Raw genomic sequence first — 27922 nt, forward strand, 5'->3', positions numbered from 1 at the left:
TTTTAAAGTAATGATTGTTTGGACAGGAAATACAACAAGAGTTCAGTTTTATTGTCAGACGACATACACATCACATACAACACTGAGATTCCTTTTTCCCGTGGTCCAGGGAGAATTACCACTAATCGGTAGTGCAAATTAAACTGTACACAACGTACACATGTAAACAAGTAAAGAAATGTAAACAAACTGTGCAATGCAGAGAGAGAAAATTCAATAACGTGAGTCCTTAAACGAGCCCCTGATTGAATTTGTCGGTGAGGAGTCTGATGGCGGAGGGGGGAGCAGCTGTTCCTGAACCTGGTGTGGGCGAGTCTTGTGGCCCCTAGACCTCTTTCTTCATGGGAGTAGTGAGAACAGAGCGTGTGCTGGGTGGTGTGGGTCCTTGATGATTGCCGGTGCTCTCCGACGGCAGCATTCCCTGTTGATGCTCTCGATGGTGGGGAGAACAGGGCCTAGAAACAGGAGAAAGAGTGATGGCTATCCAGAAATTCTAGTGCACATCAAAGGGAGATATTGGCGAGCACAGCATAGGGCACAATAGGTGTTGTTAATGATAGGGAACTGACACCAGACCTGGGGAAGGTGAGGTGAAAGATAGTGAACTTACCTGGGCAGGTGACCTTGTGCCAGCCATGCATTTGTAAAACCTCATTGTGCCACGAGTGTCCACTGGTGGCCCCTCCCAGAGGAACAGGGACTGCGTTCCCTTCGATGGCAATTTTGCATGAGGAGCAATGCCAACCTGGTCATCCCCGACTTGGAAATCATATGGGCAGCACGGTTGGCGTAGTGATTAGAGCAATGCCATTACAGTGCCAGGGAACGAAACCGGGGTTCCAATCCCACGCCCTCTGTAAGGAGTTTGTATGTTCTCCCCGTGTCTGCGTGGGGTTTCCCTCCCACCCTTCAAAAACATACCAGGGGTTGTAGGTCAATTAGGTAGCACGGACTCATGGACCGAAAAGGCCTGCTACCATGCTGTGTGTCTAGATTAAAAAAATTAAATTTAAATTGAATTTAAATGAAAGAATGCAAGAAGAGCTGGTCAAATTCTGTAAATTAAGCAACTCTGTAACAGGGACTACGAGACTCCTAGATATCTGTTTTAAAAAAAAAATCTCTCTGATCACATAAAGACTTTTTAAGACATGCTCCTCTTAGCCAGGCTTACGTCCAACTCCAGAACCTAACTGTCAATTGAAAAAGCCTCAAAGACTACCTAGCCCAAAAAGTATTTGGAGATGAGTAACAAATCTTGGCCTTGTCAAGAGTATGCTGATCTTGCGAATAAATTAAAGAGAACCCGATCAAACCAGTTTTTCATTGACGTGCCCTGACGCTCGGTAATTGATGGGATACCTTCGAGCTGAATGCAAGATCAGGAGAAGCTCAACACTGGCCAAAATACAGCAGGCTCCCCCTCAATGTACACTCCCTCCAGCAGGTTGCTCATGGGTTCAGAAGCAGAATTTATAATCATGAGCATGTCATAAAATTAATTGTTTTGCAGCAGTATCATACTTCTATAAACCATATTTCAAAATAAATAAATAGTGCAAGAAAAAGACAAAGTGAGGCCATGTCTGTGGTTCATTGATCATTCAGGAATCTGATAGCGGAGGGGAAGGAGCTGTCCTTGTGCCGCCGAGTGCTCGTCTTCAGGCTCTTGGATCTTTTCCACGATGGCAGCAGAGTGAAAAGGGCCTGGCCTGGGTGGTGGGGGGGGTCCTTGAGGGTAAAGGCTGCTTTTTTAAGTCACCGCCTCATGTCGATGTCCTTGATGGAGTGAAGTCTGCTGTCCGTGATGTTGCAGGGTGAGTTCACAACTCTCTGGGGTTTATTCTTGTCCTGAGTGTTTCCACCTCTGTACCAGGCAGCAGCAGCCTGGGTTTTACCACCGAGAAGGTCGAGGGCACCTGCATGATCCCCTTCAAGTTGCAGCCGGTGCTGGCTCAGAAATAAATCACTGGTCCTTCATTGGCATCACCTCCCCGTCCTGATGCATTGTGGGAACACTTTCATCAACAAGCCTGCAGCAGTTCAAGGTGGCCACCGCCTTCAAAGACAATGGGAGATGGGCAATAAACACTGGCATGGAAGTAATGCTCAGATCTCAAAATAATAACACTGCCTAATGACGATTTTGCTTCCTGAACACTTTTGGGTGTATTTTAAGGATTTGCAGCTGATGGTCACAAAAATCACTTTCACATTTCCCTATCACATACTGTTTTTTAGATATTACCTATTTTTGTGATTTTCTGTCATATTTTGTTTACTTCAAGTGCACAAAACCATAAAGTGCAACATATCGTTGAAAATTCATTTTCTGCATTCACACTTGGACACCTTCCCGGCTGATCTTGGTACCGTCAGTGACGAACACGGTGATGGGTTTCACCAGGACATTGCGTCCATGGAAAAGTGATATCAGGGCAACTGGAATCCATCAATGTCAGCTGACTATTGTTGGACACTGACATGAGAGGCATCAGATGCCGAGTACAAACGAAAGTCAGCAGCAAAACATTTTTCGGTCAGTTGAACGAACTCAGTGTGTCAGCGTCATTATGCGATTAAACAGGGTAAATTCAATCAAAGATAATTTAACACTTCTCCAACTTCCTACGTGATGCAGCAAATCTGAAATGATCTTTGTGTTCAGCTTGACGTTGTCTATCAGAATCCTCTTTTTTTTCAGGAAGCAAACCTTTTCAAAAGTATATGTTGGCCAATGTTATTTGCGTACAACGATTCTTTTTGCGATTGCTGTCACGGTGGAAGTGTGGCCAGATGCAAATATTGGAGAGCAGTATCAGGTGGTTTTCCAACATCTTACCCACCATGGTGTGTAGGACAGAAAAAGGAGAAGTGAAAGAAACATGGAGCCGGATTCATTGTCAAAGAAAGAAAAGTCTACTGATTTGGAAAAGGAACGAAAACACTTTGGAAATGAACCGGAAAGTGGCTCCCAAATCCCAATGGAATGTTTAGATTGCAACAGCCACGAAGTCCTCGGAGCAAATCACCCATGATCTATGACAGTTATGTTTATCCACATGCAACATTTTAAAGACGGTTTATATTTAAGACTTAGTCCATGAGAATCGAGATCCCTGAAGACTGTGGCAAAAAAAAACCCAGCACAAAACAATAATAATTCTCAAGTTTGTGATGAGAATGACTTCAAACGATATTCTCGGGCTCTGCAAAGCTAAATCTGTGCTACACAACTCAGCCTTAGTGGTGGGGGGGGGGGGGGGGGCGGGGGGGTGGAGGTGGAGGGTGATGTATTCAAAATATACAGTGGAATACTGGCAATCAGCCCTGCATATTAACCATCTCATTCATATCATATTTAAGATGGAAGCGCACACAATAAGGGTTTCAACCAGTGGTTCTCAACCTTTTTCTTTCCACTCACATCCCACTTTAAGTAATCCCTTGGCCATCAGTGCTCTGTGATTAGTAAGGGATTGCTTAAGGTGGGATGTGAGTGAGAAGGGAAGGTTGAGAATCACTGCTGCTTAAGGTAGGATGTGAGTGGGAAGGGAACGTTGAGAATCACTGCTCCAGACCCAACTGTTACTGAAATATTTTGCTTGAGAAAAATAGTCATTGGCCCGTTTCCTTTGGAGTTCTGAAACCGTGCACATAATGAGTCAATGAGGGACGATTAAAACAGTGGTTTTCAACCTTTTTCTTTCCACCCACCTTAAGCAATCCTTTACTAATCACAGAGCACTGATGGCAGAGGGATTACTTAAGGTGCATGGGAAGAAGAAAGTTGAGAACCACTGGTTGAAACAAACTGTATAATCATACTCGATTGGAGAGAGTGAAGGGGATGAAGTGTGGGAGAGGTCCATGGCAGGTCGTGGTGAGTGAGATCTGGAACTGCGGTAGTGAGAGAGCAAGGGTCTGCTGGTAATGATTGCAGAGAAGTGCAAATGGGGGAAAATCAGAAATGTTGGTGATTCAGAATCTTGCAGTGAAATGCCAAAATCTGCAAATTCTATATATGATTGTATTTATTTCAGAAAATTGCTGGAAAAACTCATCAGCGTCCTCAAGAGGCAAAGATATATAACCAACGGTTTGGGCCCGAGCCCATTGTCAAGGTCGCTGCAGGACCTGCTGAATTTCTTCAGCAATTTTGAGAATCTTGCAGCACGGGCCTTCCAACACATCAAATCCACACGGGATATAAAGTGCGTGAATGTCGATTTACACAAATTCCATTTTATGCTCCTTACACTTCTGTCAACTTTCAACAGAAAGTAGAAGATTGTTTTGAAGCTGGTAAATTTATTACTTTTCAATGAATGAAGGAAAAATTTAATGTCGAAATAGTACCTTTTTTTGCTATTATCAGGTTAGGGCTTTCTTGGTTGATGTTAGGTCATAATTTGATATTACCTAGACCAATGGTTCTCAACCATTTTCTTTCCACTCACATCCCACTTTAAGTAATCCCTTGGCCATCGGTGCTCTGTCATTAGTAAGGGATTGCTTAAGGTGATGTGAGTGGGAAGAAAAAGTTTGAAAACCACTGTTTAAATCGTCCCTCATTGACTTGTTATGTGCACAGTCTAAACCATCAGCAACTGGGGTTCAAGTCTGAACCTCCAACGTGGTCAGGAACCCTTCAGCGCCCTCGGCACCCTCTCGCATCCCAGTTCCGATACCTGGTACCTCTGCAGCCAGTCTCGAGCCAGTCTCCAGCAGTCCGCAGCCCGGTGTGGATCCCTCGACCTCGGTCACCAGCAGCCCACAGCCTGCACGGGTTCCTCACCTCGAGTTGCTTACAGCCCGTTGCCTGCACGGATTCTTCAGCCTCAGAGCCCCGTCACCGGTCTGCCGCTGTGGTCACCTTCCCGTGGGTCGTCTCCTCTGCTTCTGCTTCTCAAATGGGGGGGGGGGGTCTCCCCCATTCTGGTGCCCTGCGCCAGTCCTCTGCTTCCCCGGAGTCTGCAACCCCTCGTGGCTGCTAACGATCATAATACCCGCCATCTTGGGTTCAGACCCCACAGTCACGGGACTTTTAAACTTGGCGGGTGGACCCTATGGGAGTTCAGAGACAAAATGAAAAAAACAGTGTGGGAACTAGGCTGCACCTTCCCTGATATAATTCCAACCTTTGAGCAAACTAACATGCTGATGGCACTTCCAAAGTCAGAAGCATGTCACATGATAAGAGATGATGAATTGTCCCACAATTGTCCCACAAATCAATGGGCCACCTGGAGACTAGCAATTTGACCCTCCAATATCAGAGGCTGGGCTTTGCAAGGGCAGGTGAGGAGCTGCAATGTACTAAATGGACAGAAATCTGCATTTCCCGAAACAGAACAATAGTGAACCATCGCTGATTTAAAATGGCCTTTATCCTTCCTAAATGACACCTTGTTTTCTGCAGAGGCCATTGTGTAGAAACTTTGAGAGCAAGTCAAATGTTTGTCAAAACCCCAACTTCAAAACAATATGATCTGGAGTCATTTTATACAACATTGTTCCAATCAAGAAGCAAGAAGGAACTCTCATAAATCTGTTCTTTCCAGAAGACCATCGACTCAGTGAAAGACTCCTTTCTGTCGGCAAGGAACCTGTTGGTCGTCCAGCCCGCGGGGGCGTCGGGGAGGGAGCGCTGTTGACTGGCACATTCCAGGCTGCGGAGTACGTGCTGAGGGTCACACAGAGGCTCAGTGCGGCCAATGCCAGGGCACCGTGGGGAAGGACCGCCGTCCAGAGCAGCCATTCTCGACCTTTTTTGGGGGGGCTATGCCCCCTCCCCACCTAGGAGTCTGCTCAAAGTTTATGGTGAAGGCGGCAAGTTTAGTTGGTGTCTTCCGTAATTATCTCCTCCCGACAACATAAAAACAAAATTCACATTACGCAAGGTGAAAAGAAAACAAGGCTTGTACTTAAATATTCTGTGGCCGCCGTCGAGAATGGCTAGTCTAGAGTTCTTCGGTTGCCAGGCATTGAGGGGCTGAGACAAAGGGGAAGCCCCTCAGACAACAGAGGGGGGAGTAACAATGAGGTGCCACAGGGTAAATGAAGAGACTATTGTAACAATGAACAGTGATGGGAATGTATGGATATGACACTAAAGACGTAAAAAGACTTTGAATGGTTCTCCATTTTATAGATAGTTTATTGTGAATAAAGTTTTTTTGTGGGGAAAAAAAACTGGATTAAAAAAAAATTCAATTTCAAAACAATTACATCAAAATATGGACATGGTTAATGTACCAGTTAGTTAACGCAGTTGTTACAGCGCCAGTGACCCAGGTTCGAATCCGGTGCTGTCTGTCAGGTGTTTGAATGTTCTCCCTGTGTCTTTGTGGCTTCCCTTACGTGCACTGGTTTCCTCCCAACCTTCTAAAAAAGTACAGTGATTGTGGGTTAATTGGTGTACTTGGGAGGCACGGGCTCATGGGACTGAAGGTCCCGTTACCTCGCTGTACACTGATAAAAAAGCACTAGTTGGTTTTCTTTCCCAGTTATTCTTTTTGCAAAGAAAAAATCAAAAAGGAAATTCTGTCTCTGACACTTCCAAACAATCTGGATTAAGATCTGAAGAACACTCTGTTCTGCTTATTTTACTGGTTTTGATTCCACCTCCAAAATTCATTCCTGAGAGAGTTGTTTATTCAACTGTTCACTTCGAGCTTTCCAGATCTGTTCAGGCTTCAATAGCTCTTGGATGAACTGCTTGCGTAACAGAGAGGGCTGCAGCATGAAAGTGCCATCGCTGCGCCTGCAACTAGCTGAGGGAGACAGGAACACAGAGAGGACGTTTCTTGGAGACAGGACGCTCCTTTTGCCTTGATGAGTTTATGCATTTTACTTCCATCGGCATTCACAAGCAAATCAAAGGGAAATTGGAAACAATGTTAAAGGATAAAGGGGGAAACGTGTGCCTGGAGGCGGAGGAGGTTAGGAAGGTCCTAAATGAATACTTTGGTTCAGTATTCACAAGCGAAAAGGACCTTGATCAGGGTGAGGTTGGAATAGAACAGGCATGTGGGCTGGACAATGTGGAGATTAAGGAAGAGGAAGTGTTGGATCTTCTTAAAAACATCAAGATTGACAAGTCCCCGGGGCCGGATGCGATAGACCCCAGGTTCCTGTGGGAAGTGAGAGAAGAGATAGCTGGGGCAATAGCTATGATCTTTGAATCCTCTTTGGCTGCAGGGGAGGTGCCGGAGGACTTGAAAATGGCAAATGTAGTCCGTTTGTTTAAAAAATGTAATAGGGAGATTCCTGGGAATCATAGACCAGTGAGTCTTACATCAGTGTGTAAACTAATGGAGAGGATTCTTAGCATTTGGAGAAGTACAGTCTACTCAGGGATAGTCAGCATGGCCTTGTGAAGGGAAGGCCGTGTCTCACGAGTCTAATTGAGTTTTTTGAGGCGGTACCAAAAGAAATTGATGAGTGTTGGGTAGTAGATGTGGTCGACATGGATGTTAGTAAGGCATTTGACAAGGTCCCCCATGAAAGACTCATCTAGAAAGTCATGAGTCATGGGATCAGTGGAAAAGTAGCTGTAAGGATAAAAAATTGGCTTGCAGGAAGAAAACACAGAGTAGTAGTGGAAGGGAAGTATTCTGCCCAGAGGTCGTTAACTAGTGGAGTGTCACAGGGATCTGTTTTGGGACCCCTGCTCTTTGTGATCTAAATGACCTGGATAAAGAGGCGGAAGGACGGATCAGTATGTTAGCAGATGATGCGAAAGTTGAATGTGTTGTGGATGGAGCTGAAGGTTGATGAAGGTTACAAGATGCTATAGACAGGATGCAGAGTTGGGCAGAAAAGTGGCAGATGGAGTTCAATCCAGATAATTGTGAGGTGATGCATTTTGGAAGTACAAACCAGAAGGCTGAGTACAGGGTTAATGGTCAGTTACTTAACAGTGTGGAAGAACAGAGGGACCTTGGACTCCAAATCCATACATCCCTCAAGGTCACCACACAGGTTGATAGGATAGTTAAGAAAGCCTATGAGACTCTGGGCTTCATTAATAGGGGGATTGAATTCTGGAGTCGAGAAGTCATGTTGCAACTCTATAAATCTCAGGTAAGATCATACTTAGAATATTGTGTTCATTTCTGGTCACCTCATTGTAGGAAGCATGTGGAAGCTATGGAGAGGGTGCAGAGGAGATTCACCAGGATGTTACCTAGATTGGAAAACAAGTCTTATGAGGCAAGGTTAGCAGAGCTGGGGTTTTCTCTTTGGAGTGTAGAAGGATGAGAGGAGACTTGATAGAGGTCTAAAAGATTGTGAGAGGCATAGATAGGGTGGACAGCCGGTGTCTTACCAGGCAGGATCAGCAAACACCAGATGACATCTGTAAAAAGTGAAGGGAGGGATGTTTAGGGGAAACGTAAAGTGTATGTTTTTTTACACAGAGTGGTGGGTGCCTAGAATGCCTTGTCGGGGATGGTGGTGGAGGCTGGAACAGTGGGGGCATTTAAGAGACTCTTAGACAGGGACATGGATTGAAGGAATATATGGGTTGGCACAACATCGAGAGATGAAGGGCCTGGACTGTGCTGTAGTGTTCTATATTTTATGTTATTTTGCACAGGACATCTAAAATTAACCCAACCCTTTAACTCACAACTCTCAATTTGAAAATATATCCATAGAACCATGGAACAATTACAGCACAGAAACAAGACATCTCACCCCTTCTAGTCTGTGCCGAACTATTTTTTGCCTAGTCCCACTGACCTGCACCCAGTTCATAGCCCTCCCTACCCCTCCCATCCACGTACCTCTCCAAATTCTTCTTAAAAGTTAAAATTGAGCCCGCATTCTCCACTTTAGCTGGCAGCTCATTCCACACCCCCACCACTCTCTGTGTGAAGAAGATCCCCCTCATGTCCCCCCTAAACTTTTCCCCTTTCACCCTTAACCTATGTCCTCTGGTTTGTATCTCACCTCCCCTCAGTGGAAAAAGCTGATCTACATTTACTCTGTCTATCCCCCTCATAATTTTAAATACCTCTATCTAATCTCCCCTCATTCTTCTACCCTCCGGGGATAAAGTCCCGAACCTGCTAAACCTTTCCCCATAACTTCATTCCTGAAGTCCGGGTAACATCCTAATAAATCTTCTCTACACTCTTTCAATTTTTCCTGGTGCATTAAACATTTCTGGATCTTTGATTAAACATATGACTGATTGGGATCACTTGCAGAGGCCAGTGAATCTCACAAATTCTCTACCTTGAAAGGAATGTGGAGGTATGATTATTGGGGAAAATTTAAAAGACGGACACATTTTTGAAAGATTGGAGAGGCTAGGGTTTTAGGACGAAGACATTGAAGATGCAGATCAGCTATAATATGTTGAATCATGAGGCAGGATGAGTATTCTTTACACTGAGAGTTGTGGGTGCCCGAAATGACTTTTTACTTTAGACGTACAGCATGGTAACAGGCCCTTCCATCCCACAAACCTGTGCCACCCAATTGACCTCCAACCCCCATACATTTTTGAGGGTGAGAGGAAACCGGAGCCCCCTCCTGGGGAAAACCAACGCAGACACGGGGAGAACATCCAAACTCCTTACAGACAGCTCCGGATTCGAACCCTGTCCGCTGGCGCTGGAACAGTGTTGCACTAACCGCTATGCTAACTGTGGTGCCCTTCTGTGGGGAGCAAATTGATTTTGTCACATGAAAATGAATGAACTAATTGCCAGTGATATCCTTTGGATTAGGAAGTAATTTGTTTCTAGAATTAGACATATTTAGTCCACTGAAATTCTTGCTTGAACATGCTTTATCAATTGAAACCTTGTAGAATTAGAGTGGACTTGATTCTGGCAATTTGAATAGCAATTGGCTTGATCTATGGAACCTTATCATTGGTGAATTAATTTGATCTACTGAAAAGGATATGGTTCATTGAAATCCTACAAATTAGGAAGTAATTTAACTGTTACAATTCCATAGAATGGTCTTAAGTTTATTAAAATTTTACAGAATGAGATCAGAATCAAGTTTATTGCCATGAACACGTCATGAAATTTGTTGCTTTGAGGCAGCAGTAACGTGCATTACAGGCACAAAAATTGCTACAAATTACATTCTGCATATATTTTACTATGAATTAAATTCTGTAAATACACTGTTTTGAAAAAGAAATTAATTTGGGCAAAAGTTGAGAAAAAAGTATGGCCGTGTCTTTGGTTCATTGATCAGGAATCTGATGGCAGAGGGGAAGAAGCTGTCCTGTGCCGCTGAGTGCTCGTCTTCAGGCTCCTGTACCTTTTCCCAATGGTAGCAGAGTGAAGAGGGCCTGGCCTGGGTGGTGAGGGCCCTTGAGGATAGAGGTTGCTTTTTTGAGACACCGTCTCTTGTAGATGCCCTTAATGGAATGACGTCTAATGCCCATGATGTTGGCCTGTCAAGTTCACAACTCTCTGTAGTCTTTTCCTGTCCTGAGCATTAGCCCTTCTGTACCAGACAGTGATGCAACCAGTCAGAATGTTCTCCACAGTACACCTGGAGAAATTTGCTAGAGTCTTTGGTGACAGACCGAATCTCCTCAAACTCCAAACGAAATATAGCCGCTGGAGAGCCTTCTTCATGATTGCAACGTCATGAAGGTTCCAGGATAGATCTTCAGACATGGTGACATCCAGGAATTCACTCTGCACTGCTGACTCCTTGATGAAGACTGGTTTGTGTTCTCCTGGTTTCCCCTTGTTGAAGTCTACAATCAGTTCTTTAGCTTTGCTGATGTTAAGTGCAAGGTTGTTATCTTTACACCATTCAACAAGCTGATCTATCTCCCTCCTGTACACACGTTCATTGCCGTCTGTGATTCTGCCGACAACTGTGGTGTCATTGCCAAATTTGTAGATAGCATTTGAATTGTGCCTGACCACACAGTCATGGGTATAGAGTGAGTAGAGCAGTGGGCTAAGCATGCATCTTTGAGGTGTGCCTGTGTTGATCGTCAGTGAGGAGGAGTCTTTTCCATTCCATACTGATGAGGATGTCAAGGATCCCGTTGCAGAGACCCAGGGTTTGGGGCTTGCTGACCAGCATTGGAGGGAGGATGGTGTTGAAAGCTGAGCTGTAGTCTATGAAAAGCAGCCTGATGCAAATATTGCTGTTGTCCAGGTGATCCAGGGCTGAGTGGAGATCCAGTGAGATTGCATCAGCTGTGGAGTGTTGGTGATGGTAGGTGAATTGCAGTGGGTCCAGGTCTTTACTTGGTTATGAGTTAATCCTGGCCATTTTTGATTTGGTCCATTCAGCAGAATGGGGAGAATGGGTCTTGGCACTTTTATGTTTTGTAAAGGATCGGGTTCATTAAAACTTCATACATTTGGAAGTGACGTAATTTATTCATCGTCTGCATAATGAGGAGTGATTTGGTCCAGTGACATTTTTACAGATTAGAAATTTACAATGAATTGAAAGTCTGTGGAGAGGGATGTATTTTGACAATTGGAATTTTCATTTAGTAGCAATGAAAGCATCAGTTCCAGAGTAAATGTATGAAGAAATGTACTTTCATTCTCTCTATTGAAAACCAAAATTGATTTGTATTTTGAATTCAAGCTTATTGAATTATTTCATTGTTATGTTATCCTTGGGCCAGTTGTTGCCTTAATTGATAATGCTTGATTCAACAAAACTTCTTTTAAGATTCATTTTGCTTATTTTATATGCCAATACATAAAACCTTGTCGTGGTGGAGAAGCTTGTGTGGTCCTGGGATCCCAAGAGTGATGCCGTCTGGAGCTGTGCTCCTGGTAGGGTCACCCATGGCGGTGAAGTCGAGGGTGAGTCAATGACGAACACAGTGAGAGGTTTCACCAGGACACTACAAACATAGAAAAGGGGTATCAGGGTAACTGGAATTCGTCAATGCCGGCCGACTATTGTTGGACACTGACATGAGAGGTATCAGATGCCGAGTACAAACAGAAATCTGCGGCAAAATATTTTTAGGTCAGTTGAACTAACGCAATGTGTCAGCATCATGAAGCGATTAAACAGGCTAAATTCAATCAAAGTTAATTTAATGTTTCTCCAAGTTCCTACATGATCCAGCAAATCTGAAATTATCTTTGTGTTCAGCTTGAAGTTATTTATCATAATCCCCAATTTGTTTTCAGGAAGCAAACCTTCCGAAAAAAATTTGTTGTCCAGTGTAACAGGTCCTTCCGGCTCACGAGTCTGTACAGGAAAGACGTCCAAGTGTGGATGCAGAAAATGAATTTTCAACGACATGTTGCACTTTATGGTTTTGTATGTTTGAAGTCGACTTAAAATATGACAGAAAATCACAAAAATAGGTTATATCTAAAAAACAGTACATGATAGGAAAATGTGAAAGTGATTTTCGTGATCAGCAGGGCAAAATCCATAAAATGCACCACAAAGTGTTCAGGAGGCAAAATCTTCATTGTCCAGTGTCATTAATAGCACTACCATTGCTGAATATTCTCCACCATCATCACCCACTGGGGAAGGGATGGAGAAGTCACCATGGATCTGTGACCACAAGAGCCTGAGCATTTCAACAAGGTATGAGCCTGAAACATTGGTTCTATCCCTTTGCTTCCTAAAGACGATGCGTGACCTGCTGAGGTTCTCCAGCATGGTTGTGTACGGGAAATACATGACCTTGTCTTCATCTATGCTGGGTCTAAATTGTAGCATTCCCTCCTTTAAAGGCCTGTGATCATCATCAGGAATTTCTGCATTATATTCATTGAGGTTCTTAAGAACATGTGTGTGTGAGTGTGTGTGTCTGTGTGTGTGTCTGTATGTGTGTGCAGGTTTGTGAATGTGTGAGTGTGTGTGTCTGTGTGCGCATGTGTGAGTGTGTCTGTGTGCGTGCATGTGTGTCTGTGCGCGTATGTTTGTGAATGTGTGCATGTTTGTGTGTATATATAAGTGTGCATAGGTGTGTGTGTGCACGTGTGTGTGTGTCTGTGTGCGTGCATGTGTGTGTGTCTGTATGTCTGTGTTTGCGTGTGTATATATGTGTGTGCATAGGTGTGTGTATGCATGTATCGTGCGTACATGTGTGTGTGCACGTGTGTGTGTCTGTGTGCACGTGTGTGTGTCTGTGTGCACGCATGTGTGTGTCTGTGTGGGCGCGCGCGCGTGTGTCTGCGTATTTGCGTGCGTGCGTGCGTGCACTAACCCATTTACTTAAATGCAGCCTGTCATAAGGTAGGAGATAGCTCATTACAATGCTGTAATTACACTTAAAATCAACGAAGGGTTGTGTCTCACTTTTGACAGGAGGACTGACCCTTGAGACCTGATCCCTTGCTGACAATGAGCAGTTTTGTCTTGAACACAACAGGACCGGTGGTGTACTTTGACAGAAGTCTTGACCTGGAGACAGGGCTTTGCATTTTAACGCCCGTCCCTCTGTTCTTAAATCAAAAATGGCTGTGGAATCAAAGACGATTATTGTCAGCTTAAGGGGTCTCTGACCTCACACTAAAATGAGTCTTCTTCAGATGTTGGATTCACTAACGTACCTTCTTTTTGCACATTAAGAGCTCATATTTGTCCGACTCGACTACATTATTGACTTTATAGACCACTATTCAGTTAATGATCATTAGCTAGGCTTTGCGATGAATGGTTTTTCATGCCAATAGGTACACACGAATGGGATAAAGCACACAGGAAGTGTGAACCAATCGTCACAATGCATTTCCTTGGTGAGCCTTCTTCCTGATTATATCGACACAAAGGCCCAGGATAGATCTTCAGAACCAGGATCAGAATTTATTGTCATGAACACGTCATGAAAGTTATTGTTTTGTGACAGCGTCACAGGGCAAACATTCATATAAACCACCTGACAAAAATAAATAAAAATAGTGCACGAAAAGTCAAAGTGAGTTAGTGTCGGAAAACACCGAATTTTGTGGCGTGTTCATGAGAATAAATTTTGATTCTGATTCTGTCTGTGGTTCATTGATCATTCAGGAATCTGATGGCGGAGGGGGAAGAAGCTGTCCTTGTGCCGCTGAGTGCTCGTCTTCAGGCTCCTGTATCTTTCCCCCGATAGTAGCAGAGTGAAGAGGGCATGGCCTAGGTGTGGGGGGGTGGGGGGATGGGATCTTTGAGGATAGGGGCTGCTTTTTTAAGACACCACCTCGTGTCGATGTCCTGGATGGAGTGAAGTCTGGTGCCCGTGAGGTCGCAGGCCGAGTTAACAACCCTCTGGAGTTTTTTCCTGATAGAACACCTTTCAAAAGATCACACAACCTTGTGAATTTGACTTTGACCAGGAAAAGCAGAACTAGTCAGGGTGTTTAAAGTACTATTTTAGGTCTGTAGGTGGGAAGGGAAGGTTGAGAATCACTGCTCTAGACTCAATTGTTACTGAAATATTTTGAGAAAAATTGTCGTTGGCCCATTTCCTTTGGAGTTCTGAAACCATGCACGCCACAAGTCAATGAGGGACGATTAAAACAGTGGGGGGGGGGGGGGTTTCAAACTTTTTCTTTCCACTCACATCCCAATCCCTTACTAATCACAGAGCACTGATGGCATCGGGATTACTTAAGGTGGGATGTGGGTAGGAAAGAAAAAGGTTGAGAACCACCCAGTTAGTGGTAGCTGCACAAAATAAGGATCTCAGTGCATCTGGACTTGCGCATGTGACAGGAAACTCTCAGCATCGTTAACTTGCCTTGCTGATTCCGACCTCAATCATCTGGTCCACCCTCCAGAGGAATCTGACTGTTCCTCACCCTGGGAACACATTGCTTCAAACTGAAAATTCCTGTTGCTCCCAGGGCAGATGGGAACTGTTCCAGCAAAAATTCTTATGGTAACAGCAGACTGATGTCACCGCGCACTCCAACTTATAGTATATCAGGGACAAAGGATTTTCATTATGAGAAGAGATTTAGGCTGGGTTTGTTTTCTTTGAAACAGAGGGGACTAAGGGGAGATTGAATTGAAGTACTTACATTTTTGAGGGATCCAGAAAGAGTACTTCCCTGCCTGAGAGGAAGGAGAAGAAAAGTGAGAGGCAATTAATGTGACCATTGGGAAGAGAGATGAAAAATATTTTCCCACAACGTTTGGTGAAAATCTGCTTAAAAGGAGAGTGAATCGCTCAATTAATTTAAGAAGCAAGTTGCTCTTTTTAAATGGTTGTAGGCACCGTGGGTTGGAGGATTTTATGTAAAAAAAACCACAGTAGATGCTGGAGGAACTCAGCCGGTCTCACAGCGTCTGTCGGAGGTAAAGATATATCATTGACATATCGGGCCTGAGCCCTTCATCAAGGAATAAACAAAAAACAGGAAGGGGTCAGACTGTAGTCTGGCAGGGGGGAGGAGTCCAGTCCAACTAAAGATGTTGGCAATGGTAAGAGGAGAGGTGAGAATTGATTCTGGTTCTGTGAAAAGAGAGAGAGGAGTAGAGAGGGAGGGGGGAGAGAGGGAGGTAGAGAGAGTGGAGGGGGAGAGAGAGGGAAAGAGGGAAGAGAGAGGGAAGAGAGAGAGGGGAGAGAGGGAAGAGAGAGGGGGAGAGAGAGAAGAGAGGGGGAGAGAGGGGAGAGAGAGAGGGGGAAGAGAGGGAAGAGAGGGGGAGAGAGAGGAGAGCAAGGGAGAGAGGGAAGAGAGAGAGAGGGGAGAGGGGAGAAAGGGAAGAGAGAGGTAGAGAGAGGGAAGAGGGGAGAGAGGGAAGAAAGAGAGGTAGAGAGGGGGAGAGGGGGAAGGGGATAGGGGAGAGGAGAGGGGGGAGAGAGGGAAGAGAAAGAGAGGGAGCGAGGGAGAGAGGAGGAGGGAGAGAGGAGGAGGGAGAGAGGGAGGAGAGAGGGAAGAGAAAGAGGGAGAGGGGGAGCGTGAGAAGCAAGAGAGGAGACAGAGAGAGAGCTGGGGGAAAGACTCCCCGTGACTGCGTGGGTTCTCCCCGGGGGCTCTGGTTTCCTCCCACCGTTCAAAATGTACCGGGGCTGTTGGTTAATGGGGTGTAATTGGGCAGCACTGACTCGTGGTCCGAAATGGCCTATTTCCAAGCTATTTGTCTCAATTACAAAATCCAGGCACTGTAACTGAGCACTTAGATCAAAAGGAAGAGTTTTTTCTAACAAAATGAATTTCAGTTTACTTGATGCTCTAGTGATCTGCCCCGGTCCCACCCATTTCATTCCATTGGCCAAGAAAGTGCATCATCCCCTTGACTTCCTCAGAAGCCTGAAGAAATCTGGCATCTCATCTGCATCTCTCAACAACAGGCAGCATGGTTAGTGTAGCAGTTAGCATGATGCTGTTACAGCGCCAGTGACCTGGATTCGAATCCCACGCTGTCTGTAAGGAGTTTGTACCTTTTCCCCATGTCTGCGTCGGTTTTCCTCCGGGGGCTCTGGTTTCCTCCCAAAACTGTTATAGGTTAATTGGGTGGCACGGGCTTACATGGCCAGAATTGGCTGAGAATAAAACACAGTTTCGATGGGTGAACCATTGAGAGCATCCTGTCTGAGTGCATTACTGCGAGGAATGGGATCTGTACTACCCAAGACAGCAAGAGGCTGTAGAAAATTGTGAACAGAGCTCAGACCATCACACACACCCCCATTACCCTCCATCGATTGTCCTCCATAGATAAATGGAAATGGTGGGGGAAGGGTGAAACAGAGGCTGGTAGTGATGTGGATCCAGGTAAGGGAGGGGTGAGGGGCAGGTGGAACTAGACAGGGAGGGGTGGGGAATGGAATGGGTGAGAAAAGGCAGAGAGAAACTGGGAGGAACAGTGGGAGTGGGAACAGGACACAAGGGCCAAGCTGAAACTGGCAAATTCAACAGCCATACCATTAGGTTAAAGGATTCCCGAGCAGAATATGAGGAGTTGCTCTACTCATTTTCCTTTAGAGAAGGCCAGGGATGGACAGGTCATTGCCAGAGGGTAAGGAGAGTTAACATGCCATTCAAGCCATCGCAGACAGCATGTGGGTTCTCGGCAAAATGGCCGCCATGTCTGCACTTGGTCTCGCTGGTGTAGAAGAGACCTCATCAGGAATACTGAATGCAGTCAGCCAGGTTGGAGGAGGTCCACATGAATCTCTGCCTTGCCTGAAAAGGCTGGTTAGGTCCTTGGATGGAGGAAGTTCCATAGAACATAGACCACTACAGCATAGTACAGGCCCTTTGGCCCTCGATGTTGTGCCGACCCATAATATATCTCGACCAAAAAAAAGTACTAAATCCTCCCTACCCTGTAACCCTCTATTTTTCTTCCATCCATGTCTATGAGTCTCTTAAATGCCCCCTATTGTTCCAGCCCCTCCCCCACCATCCCCAGCAAGGCAACTCTGTGTAAAAAAAACTTACCCCTGACATCTCCCCTAAACTTCCCTCCCTTCACTTTGTACACACGTCTCTGGTGTTTACTGATCCTGCCCTGGGAAACAGACGCTGGCCGTCCACCCTATCTGTGCCTCTCAGAACCTTGTCGACCCCTATTTAGTCTCCTCTCCTCCTTCTACACTCCAAAGAGAAAAGTCCCAGGTCTGCTAACCTTGCCTCATAAGAAATTTTCCAATCCAGGCAACGTCCTGGTCAATCTCCTCTGCACCTTCTCCACATACTTCCTGTAATGAGGTGACCAGAACTGAATACAAAACTCCAGAGATTTGTAGAGATGCAGCATGACCTCACGATCATTTGTCTGTTCTAGTTTGCCATCACCAGATGTTTGGGTGTGTGCAACATCTTTCATCATACCCCCTTCCCCTCCCACCCTCGATAAGAAACCGTAACATGGCTATTATCATCTTACGTTCTCGTTAATGGCCTGTGGCATGAAAAGACGACCGCTAGCAAAAACAAAATTTTTGAACACACAGCCTAGCAAAGGCAGCAGTATTTCATCCAAATGGAATTAGATGACAATTTCCAACACATTTGTACAAAATGATAAACTACATCAATTTAAAGGGGCTTTATGGTTTGGGCACTGCATCTTGGATCATTCTGTTTGAATTAAAAGGCATAAATCCATGGTTTGAAGACAAAAACTTGGCCCTCAATAACACCTTTGTTCGTCTTTATCATCCCCATCTATTTTTCAAAGGAACATTCAGGCTCGATTTTGACCGTTAGTATACGTTCTCAGGCAGTAGGCTTCAATGGCTTTACTGCTTTTCAGCAGGTCATTTTTCCCTGAATTGTAGGAGGCTGACAGGTGGCGGTTCCAACAATCACGAGGGGCATGGGTGGGGTGGATGGTTACAATCTTTTCCCCAGGGCTGGGGAGCCTAAAGCTCGAGGGCACAGCTTTAAGGGGAGAGTTGAGAGATTTAAAGGGGACCTGAGGGGCTCCTTCTTCACACAGAGGGTGGTGGGCGGGTGGAACGAGATGCCAGAAGAAGTGGTGGAGGCGGGGACAATTGAGATGGTTTAAAAGCATTCAGACAGGCCTGTGTACAAGAAAGATTTGGAGGAATCTGGGGCAAACACTCTCTGGAACGTTAAATCTCGCATGTTGCGGAGTTTCACCTGAACTCTTCACTCTGCTGGCCCACAGACAAAGCTGACCTGGAAGTCCAGAAAGTGACCTCTTTCAGTACCTTCTGTCTGACCCAGATACAGCACAGTAACAGGCCCTTCCAGACATGACTCCACACCGCCCATATGACCAATTAAGCTATTAGTCCTGTACATTTTGAAGGTTGGGAGGCAACCAGAGCACTCAGAGATAACCTACGCAGACATGGGGAGAATGTACAAACTCCTTACAGACAGCGCTGAATTTGAACCTGGTTGCTGGTACTGGAACAGTGTGACGCTATCTGCTACGCTAGCCGTGGCGCAACTTGTGGCAGTTGAGAATGACTGACTGTCAGGTTAAAAATCTCCCCTTAAGGTTTTCACTGTTTCCTGCACTTCTTGGCAGGAGGGTCACCTATATCTTCAAGTCAAGTCAAGTCACGTTTATTTGTCATTTATACCATAAACATTGCAGTGTACAGCAAAAACGAAATAGCATTTCCCCAGACCGTGGAGCTGGTTATTTACATGGGCAAATTACCTCAGAAACATTTTATAAATAACATATCCCTTATAAATATCATGTTGCATTTGCAAGCCCTGTGTCCCCAGAGTTCAGAAGCCTGACAGGTGGGGAAAAAGCGGTCTCATAATCTGGTCATGAGGTACCTCTTCCCGGATGGCAGAGCAGATTATGGGAGTGGTGTGTGGAGTCCTTCACGATGTTTATGGCTTTCCGCAAACAGCGGCCATTAAAAATGTGTGGTGCGCTGTTAGCCAGAATCAGACACTAACAAGGTAAAGACTGTACAACAGGTTTTAATCCACAAAGACTTCCACAAAGCCAGGCTAGCTGTAGCTGCAGTAACTCTGAGTGAGGCTTTGGGAGGCCGGCGCAGGCTTATATCCCGGAGGGTGATTGACACCCGACCGGGTGGGGCTTGATCCATTCAGGCCAACTGATTGACAGCCGGCCAGGTGTTGTCCTGTCCCCTTACACTACTGCAGGTACAGAGGTTTCCCCCTGCAGTAGGCCGATGGTGTACCACCACATTCACCCCCTTCTTTAAAATTGTCCCGGGGGGGGGGGGGGGGGGCAGTAACAAGTAATCGTACCCACTATACAAAATACAATATTTACAGATTGAGATGATCCAGCAGCCACCGGGGTCTCTGTCACTGTCGAAGGACTGGCTCCTGGTCACTGGTCGGAGGGGAAATAGGGGGCCTGGCGGCAGGGGTCTGTGTGACTGGTGCGGTGCCGTTTGGAGGGGTGGCCGAAGGGGCCAGGGTCGACGTGTGAGAGTCTTATTGGATGGGTGGGGGGGGCAGGTTCGTCCCTCAGGGCTGAAGCGAGCCCCTGGTGATCAAGGAGGTCCTGCGCGCCTCATAGCTGCCTGGGGACGGGGATATATGCCCGGTCGACGTCGTCCTGGGCTGAATGATGTCATGGAGTGGTGGGTGCTCCTGCTGGTGCCAGGTCCCTGGTTGAGACGGTGTCCTCCCTGACACTGCCAAACCTAACATAGGTGTAGTTGCGGTTCACGTGTAGGAGGAAGACCTGCTCGACCAGGGGTTCGGCCTTGTGTGTCCATACGTGCTTACGCAGGAGCACCGGTCCCGGGGACATGAACCATGCTGGGAGGGACATTCCAGTTGCCGACTTCCTTGGGAATGAGAACAACCATTCATGAGGGGTCTCATTGGTAGCCGTACACAGCAGCAATCGAATGGCATAGAGCGCCTCAGGCAGGGCATCCTGCCAGTACTCAACAGCCCATCCTTTTGACCTGAGAGCCAGGAGGACTGCCTTTCAGACCACCCCATTTTCGCATTCCACTTGTCCATTACCTCACGGGTTATAACTCGTCGTGCGGCTAGTCGCAATGCCCCTCGCTGTCAGGTACTGGCACAGCTCGTCACTCATGAATCTGGACCCCCGGTCGCTGTGGATGAAAGCGGGGTAGTCAAACATGGTGAAGATCTGCTCCAGGGCCCTGATGACGGTGGCCATAGAGGTGTCCAGGCAAGGGATAGCAAAAGGGAAGCATGAGTATGTCCACTACCATGAAGAAGTAGATGTTTCGGTTCATGAAAAGCAGGGGCCCTTTGAAATCCATGCCGAGACGCTCGAAGGGCAGAGTGGCCTTTATGACATGGGCCTGGGGCAGGCGGAAGAAATAGGGTTTATACTCCGCGCAGACCCGGCAGGCCTCGGTCATGACCCTGATGTCCCTACTGGTATAAGGCAGGTTCCGGGACTTAATGAAGGGGTGACACCCGGATGGTAGAGGGACTCTTGCAGTGCCTGCAGCCTGTCGTCATGCATTTATGTGCAGGTCCGAGAGAGGGCATCAGGGGAGTCGTTAAATTTTCTGGGGTGGTACTGTATGTTGTAGCTGTAGGTTGCCAGCTTGACTCTCCAGCGCAAGATCTTGTCGTTCTTGATCTTGCTCTTGTGGGTAGTGTTAAACGTGAACGCCATGGCCCGCTGGTCCATGAGGGGGGTAAATTTCCTGCTGGCCACATTCGCCTGGACCTCCTTTTGGAGGCATTGCTCTCCACCTGGAAGGGGGAGACCTTATCCATGGCCTGCATCGTGGCGTCCGCGATGTCCTGCCTGATGCGGATGAAGGCTGCCTGCGCCTTGGGTGGGGGGGGGGGGGGGAGTTGTAGCTTGGGCCAGTGGGTGGACCTTGTCCAAGAAGCGAGGGACCCACTGCGAGTAATAGGAGAATAGGCCAAGGTACCTGCAGAGGGCCTTTAGCATGGGGGGGAAGAGGTAACTCCATTAATGGGTGCATCCTTTCTGGATCAAGGCTGACGACCCCATGGGCCATGATGTACCCCAGGATGGCGAGGTGGGTGGTGCTAAACACACACTTCTCCTTGTTGTAAGTGAGGTTCAGCTCCCCGGCTGTAGAGCTCGTCGAAAGAACCAAAGACTTGTTGATCCAAACCAAGGCTTTTATTAGCAAAAGACAGGAGCTCTTCATAGGTGGCCGACCAGTCCGGAATGATCCAACCTGGCTAGGGACACAACCCTTTAAGGCCCAGACAGTAGGCGTGGCTAAGCTCTCAGCCAATCGCTGTAAGCACAGTCATTACACTCTAGATACTGTAACTATATACATTGGTGATAGGTCTGTACTATTACACCGGCTGTCTGGAGGAATTTCTCCAGGTTAGCATCGTGGTCCTGCTGGTCACGGCTGCAGATAGTGATGTTATCCAGATACGGGAACGTCGCCTTTAGCTTGTGCCGGTCTACCATGTGATCCATCTCCCGCTGGAAGGCGGAGACCCGGTTTGTGACCCCAAAGGGATCTCAGCGGAACTGGTACAGGTGTCCATCCGCCTCGAAGGCGGTGTAGGGCTTGTCCTTCTGTTGGATGGGAATTTGGTGATATGGCGACTTCAGGTCAATCGTGGAGAAAACCCAGTAGCGGGCCATCTCGTTGACCATGTCGGGCTATCCTCGGCAGGAGGTTGGCATCCAGTTGGGTGTACCGGTTAATGATCTGGCTGTAATCCATGACCATCCTCGGCTTACTTCCTCCTTTGACCACCAGGACTTGGGCTCTCCAAGGGCTGTTACTGGGCTCTATGACACCTTCCACCAGAAGTCGCCACACCTCCTCCTTGATGAAGTCTCTGTCTGTGGCACAATAGTGCCTACTTCTGGCGGCAATCAGCTTGCAACCTAGCGTAAGATGTGGGAAGAGCGCCGGTGGGGTGATGCGTAGTGTGGAGAGGCCGCAGGTTGGCCAGGGCTGGTAGGTTAGTGTGCTGTGTAACATGAGTGGAGGTTGGGGCCCCCTGAAGGCAAGGGTGACACTCTGCAGGTGGCACTGGAAATCCAGGCCCAGGAGGACTGGGGCGTAGAGTTTGGGCATGACCAGGAGCCTGAACCCTATGTATGTCTCCCCTCCCACAGTTATATCGGCCGAGCAGCGCCGGAGGGTATCAACAGTCTTATCCTTGGCGGTGAGGGTGATCGAACAGGTGGTGGGGAGAAATTTTAATCTCAGGGAGTGGGCCACGCTCAGGTGAATGAAGCTCTCAGTGTTGCCACTGTCGAACAGGCATTTTGTTACCTGCCCGTTGACTTGCACGTCCATCATAGAGCACCTGAGGTCGTGAGGGATGTCCCTGGTCAGAGTGGTGGCAGCGAGGACCATCTCGGGGTCAAAGTCATCGCTCTCCGGCTGTGTGCGGTGATTTATGGCATCCAGAGGCGTGGGGAGCATCGATAGGGTGGCCTGATTATCACCCATGTTGACCACGTCAATGTCGGTCGTGGGGCGTGGCGTGCGGCAACCGATGATGTCCGGAGGCATGGAGTGCGTCGGTGGGGTGGCCTGGTCATCGCCCGTGTTGACCACGTCGTCTCCGTCATCATCGGGGGCCCTCCGTATCGGCCACTGCCTGCTCCAAGATGGCGGATGTACATGGGGGCCCACCTCATGGCTGGTCTCCTGCCCCAACTGTGTTCGTTGCACCGGGGGAAGTGATGTCATCACAGCCAGTGGAAGTGACGTTAGTCGGAAGTGACGTCACACTATGAGCCAGAAGTGACGTCACTGTAGTTCTCAGCAAGCGGTGCTGGCGAGTGTAGGGGCTGGTCCAGGTGCTTGGGGCACATGCTGCGATCATCACTGGCTGGTACGGATGCTGCACTGTCGAAATCGGGGAAGGCGGAAGTCGTAGCAGGGACAATGGCGCCACCCAGCATGCACATGTGGAGGTGTCCGCGGGGGAGGTGGAGAGTTCATAGAGGGCCGCTGAGATGCCGGCTGGTTTTGAGAGGCACACTTTTGCAAAGTAGCCTTTCTTGCCACATCAGAAACAGTACTGGTTTGTAGCCAGGCAGATTTGGCGCGATCGTCGGTCTGACCAACACCAGGACCCACAGTACTTACAGGGGCGCTGGGCACCCACCGCAGCGATGTTCTCCTCCCCAGATCAGTCTGGGGCTGCAGCTGCAGTGTGAGAGGGCCATGAGGGAGCCTGGGGAAACCTGGAATTGAAGGCTTCAATGTGCCTGCAGCTTCCAGGGTTTGGACCACTTCCATTGTCTTGGTCAGGGCATAGATACTATCTTCCAGCAGCTTCTGCCGGATGGCCCTCGAGCATAGCCCTCAGATGAAGGCATCCCAGATTAGCCTCTCGACCTCCTCTACGCCTACCCTAGGTTCAGCCAGATACAGTCAGGCCAACTCTCGCAGGTGTCCCAGGTAAGACTCAGCCATCTCCCCGGGTTGCTGGGCTCGGGTATTGAGGAGGTACCTCACACAGACCGCATTTATGGGGGGCTCGTACAAGTTCTCGAGAGTGTCCATTGCGCTCTTGTACGTGGAGCAGCCTTTGGTTGCCTGGAAGGCGTAGGGACCCAGCTTTGACCGGAATAGGACCAGCCTCTTCCGATCTGAGTCCAGGATGCCGTGTGCGTGTACCTCGATGATTGCCTCGACCGCGTGCCGCCAGATCTCAAAGCGTGTCTGGGCTTCTGGGTGGCGTGGGTCAACTTCGAGGCTCACTGTGCTCGGGAGTTTTTCCATGGCAGCCGTGGGAAAAATTGTGGATTAAATTATGGTACGCTGTTAGCCAGAATCAGTCACACACAAGGTAAAGACTGTACAACAGGCTTCAATCTACAAAGACTTCCACAGAGCCAGGCTGGCTGTAGCTGCAGTAACTCTGAGTGAGACTTCGGGAGGCTGGCGCAGGCTTATATCCTGGAGGATGATTGACACCCGACCGGGTGGGGATTGATCCATTCAGGCCGACTGATTGACAGCTGGCCAGGTGTTGTCCTGTCCCCTTACACTCTTGCAGGTACAGAGGTTTCCCCCTGCAGTAGGCTGGTGGTGTACCACCACAAAATGTCCATCATGTCAGGGAGAGAGAGACTCCAATAATCCCCTCAGCAATCTTTATCCTCCACTGCAGGGACTTGTGTTCTGGGATGGTCCTGTTCCCCAACCAGGCAGTGATGCCATTACATAGGATGCTCTCAATTAATCTTCTGTAGAATGTAGTGAGGGTGGAGGGTGGAAGCTGGATTTTCCTCAACCTCTGCGGGAAGTAAAGGCGTCGTTGGGCCTTCTTCGCAATGGATCCGGTGTTGTGGGACCATGAGAGATTCTCCGCCAGGTGCACACCAAGGAATTTGGTGCTCTTAACTACCTTGACTGTGGAGACATCGATGGTCAGCAGAGAGTGGTCCCCCCGGGCTCCCCTGAAACTGACCACCATCTCTTTTGTTTTGTGGACATCCAGGTTGTCGCCTCGGCACCAGTCCGTTAGTGATTGCCCCTCTTCTCCGTATGCTGACTATGACTGGGTCAGTTTGAGTTCCCCAGTACATCAGGCACATCCACTGTCCACCACTTGTTCTGTTCTGGTCACCTCATTACAGGAACAATCTGACTGCTGTAGAGAGGGTACAGAGGCTGCCTGGATTGGAGGGCACTTCTTTTAAGTTCTTTTGAGTGAACTTGGTCTTTTTCTCCTTGGATCGATGGTGGATGAGGGGTGACCTGATAGAGGTGGACAAGACGACGAGAGGCATCAATCATGTGGATGGCCGGAGGATTTTTCCACAGAGCTGAAATGGCCAACACGAGGGGTTATAGTTTTAAGGCGCTTAGGAATAAATACGGTGGGGGGGGGGTGTAAGAGGGAAGTTCTACACACAGAGAGGGGAGGGTGCTGGTAACAGTGGTGGAGGCTGGGACAATGGGGTCTTTCCAGAAACTATTAGACAGGTATATGGAGCTGAGAAAAATGGAGGGTTATACAATAGAGAGGGTTATTGGGTCGGCACAACACTGTGGGTTGAAGGGCCTGTTCTGTGCTGTAGGTTCTATTATCATTGCTCCACTTGGAGAATTGAACTCTCTATTAGCTGCTCATGCAAACCCTCCGAGACTCTCCTATTTATTTTAGAATATTTATTTGTTTCTACATGTGTGTATAGGTACTGCATATGTATCATTTGTCTGGGTGTGCGTCTGCATGTTTTGCACCGAGGACCGGAGAAGGCTGTTGTGTCAGGTTGTACAATCAGATGATAATAAACTCAAACTTGAACTTCACCTGGATCACCATCCCAAATCTGACACCAATGTACGTTCTTCTGTGTTACTGCTTGCATTGACCAGAGGTAGTCATGTCACGAGAGGTGGGTGTATATCAAAAGGTCATCCTTTATTGAATTAGGGCAGCACTGCGAGGGTAGTGGTGAGGGCAATGCTGTTACAGCGATCGGGACTGGGGTTCAAATCCCGCATTGTCTGTAAGGAGTTTGTACGTTCTCCCCGTGCCTGTGTGGGATTTCCCCGGCGGGGGGGGGGGGGGGTGCTCTGGTTTCCTCCCACTGTTCGAAACCTATCGGGGGTGTAGGTTAATGGGGTGAACTGGGCTTGTGGCCAAAATGGCTGTTTGTCTAAATTTAAATTTAAAAGTCAGTAGCTCTCAACTGACAAGCAGTGCCTGGTGCAACAATGGATCAGTTACAGAAACCATTTTGCTTGCAACATCACTGATACAGCCATACTCTTTCATATGAACATATAATCGTGGAGTTACAATCGAAAACAAGATAGCTGCTTAGTTTTGTCCTGGTAAAGTAAGTGTCAGAGCCAAAGAAGGGGACAAACTGAACTTCAGAGCAAAATTTGGTTTGGGATCAGTTTTATGGACACATGAACTGGCAGCACTGGATATTGGCAGCACTACTCTTTGATCAGTTCCAGCATTTGTCATTAGCACTTGGCAAAGGTACGACATCACGTGATATTAAGCTGTAGGAATGTTTGGGCATACAAGTGCTACGTCTGGCAAGAATTGATTAAAACTCATTCCAAAGCCATTTACCAGGCCAAGTCAATATCCATTAAGGAAAATTTGATGTTACAGCAAATCATATTCAGATAGAAAGACATTCTGCTGAAGTATCAGTGAAAGCAGTCTCTCCAGGAGGTTCCAAATGTAGTAAAGACCACAGAAATACCTGAGGAACTCAGCATGCCTCGCAGCATCCATAGGAGGTAAAGATACCATATATTTCGGTTTCTTAAATCGACCTTTCAAATAAGTCAGGTCCCCATTTTCCTGGTTTTATCATATATTGGGCGTATAAGTTGACCCCCCAAAAAAAATCGCATTGACTGAACTATTGGGTGTCGTTATCAAAACGACGAAAGTATGAAGTGAGTTTTAAGTTAAAAGTCATAGAAAATGGCCAAGAAATCCAGCAAACTGTGATGATAGTGTCAACAGTGGAGATCCTGGATGTGCTCGCCGAGGTCTTCGCTTCAGACGTTGGTCATGATAGTGATCTTTCAGGATTTTAAATGTGGTTTTTTCCACCCCTCCCCAATAAAATTTTATTTCTAATATACCGGTAGCTTGAAAATTTGTTGTCGGTTGGGTTCTTATTTGGTGTTTCGGGTCACCTTGGACACTGAATCTACATCAAGTGGGTTTTTTAAAAATTGAGTTGAGTTTAAGGTCTCGCTTTTGTATCTGGTGTATAAGTCAGCCCGTGATTTTGGAGTGCTTTTCAAGGGTTTCAAGACTCGATTTATACGCCAAAATATACTGATGTTTTGGGCCTGAGCCCTTATTCAAGATCTGAGTAAAAATTTAGTTAGCTCCTAAATTGAAAGGCTGTGGAGTAGGAAAGAAAGGGCAAACAAAATTGGAGCTTTCCCCCAGCTCTGCATTCGCCACACCAATATCACCACCCCCCGCCCCCCCCCATCCCCAATCAATTCTCACCTTTCCTCTCTCCTGTGTCCCATCCAAATCCAATTTCAAGTAAAACAAATTAAAAAAAAACAAAGATTGGCTTCTCACCTGGTATACCTGGTACCTATTCAGCCAGTCTCGAGCCAGTCTTCAGCAGTCCGCAGCCCGGTGTGAGTCCTTTGACCAACAGCCCCCCACCCCCACCTATATGCTCTTCTGCCTCAGCACCCCTCGCTGGTCCACTGCCACGGATGCCATCCCGTGGGTTGTCTCCTCTGCTTCTCTATCTCAAACGATGTGGGGGGGGGGCATTTTCTGATGCCCCGTGCCAGTCCTCTGCTTCCCCGGAGTCTGCAACCCGTTGTGGCTGCTGTCGAGCACAAGAACCTCCACCTTGGCCACAGGCCCCATGATGGCGGGATTTTAAAATAAACCACCGGCAGTTCCTTTAACAGGGCCATTTAAAGCCTGTACGGAGCTGACGACAGCTCTCATTCACATCACAAATGTCTTTCAAATGCTGAAATTGTGCCATGTCTGCAGCTTCCTCTGACAGCTCGTTCCATGCACCAATCATCGACTGAGAGAAAAAGACTCCCCTCAGGTCTCTTTAAATCTTTTAACCACAAATGTCAGTGGAAGCCTTGGAT

General features: G+C 47.4%; 1 long non-coding RNA gene across 1 annotated transcript; it reads right to left on the reverse strand.

Moving 5' to 3' along the window:
* On the reverse strand, positions 1-27811 carry LOC138747004 (uncharacterized). The gene is made up of 4 exons (XR_011347230.1): positions 27381-27811; positions 14991-15024; positions 4799-5067; positions 1-455 (listed from the first exon to the last, which is right to left on the reverse strand). It is a non-coding gene; the product is annotated as an uncharacterized lncRNA (long non-coding RNA).
* Between the last annotated feature and the right edge of the window lie 111 nt (positions 27812-27922).

This window comes from Narcine bancroftii, chromosome 12 (genome assembly GCF_036971445.1).
Source record: "Narcine bancroftii isolate sNarBan1 chromosome 12, sNarBan1.hap1, whole genome shotgun sequence".
NCBI classification, from domain to species: domain Eukaryota; kingdom Metazoa; phylum Chordata; class Chondrichthyes; order Torpediniformes; family Narcinidae; genus Narcine; species Narcine bancroftii.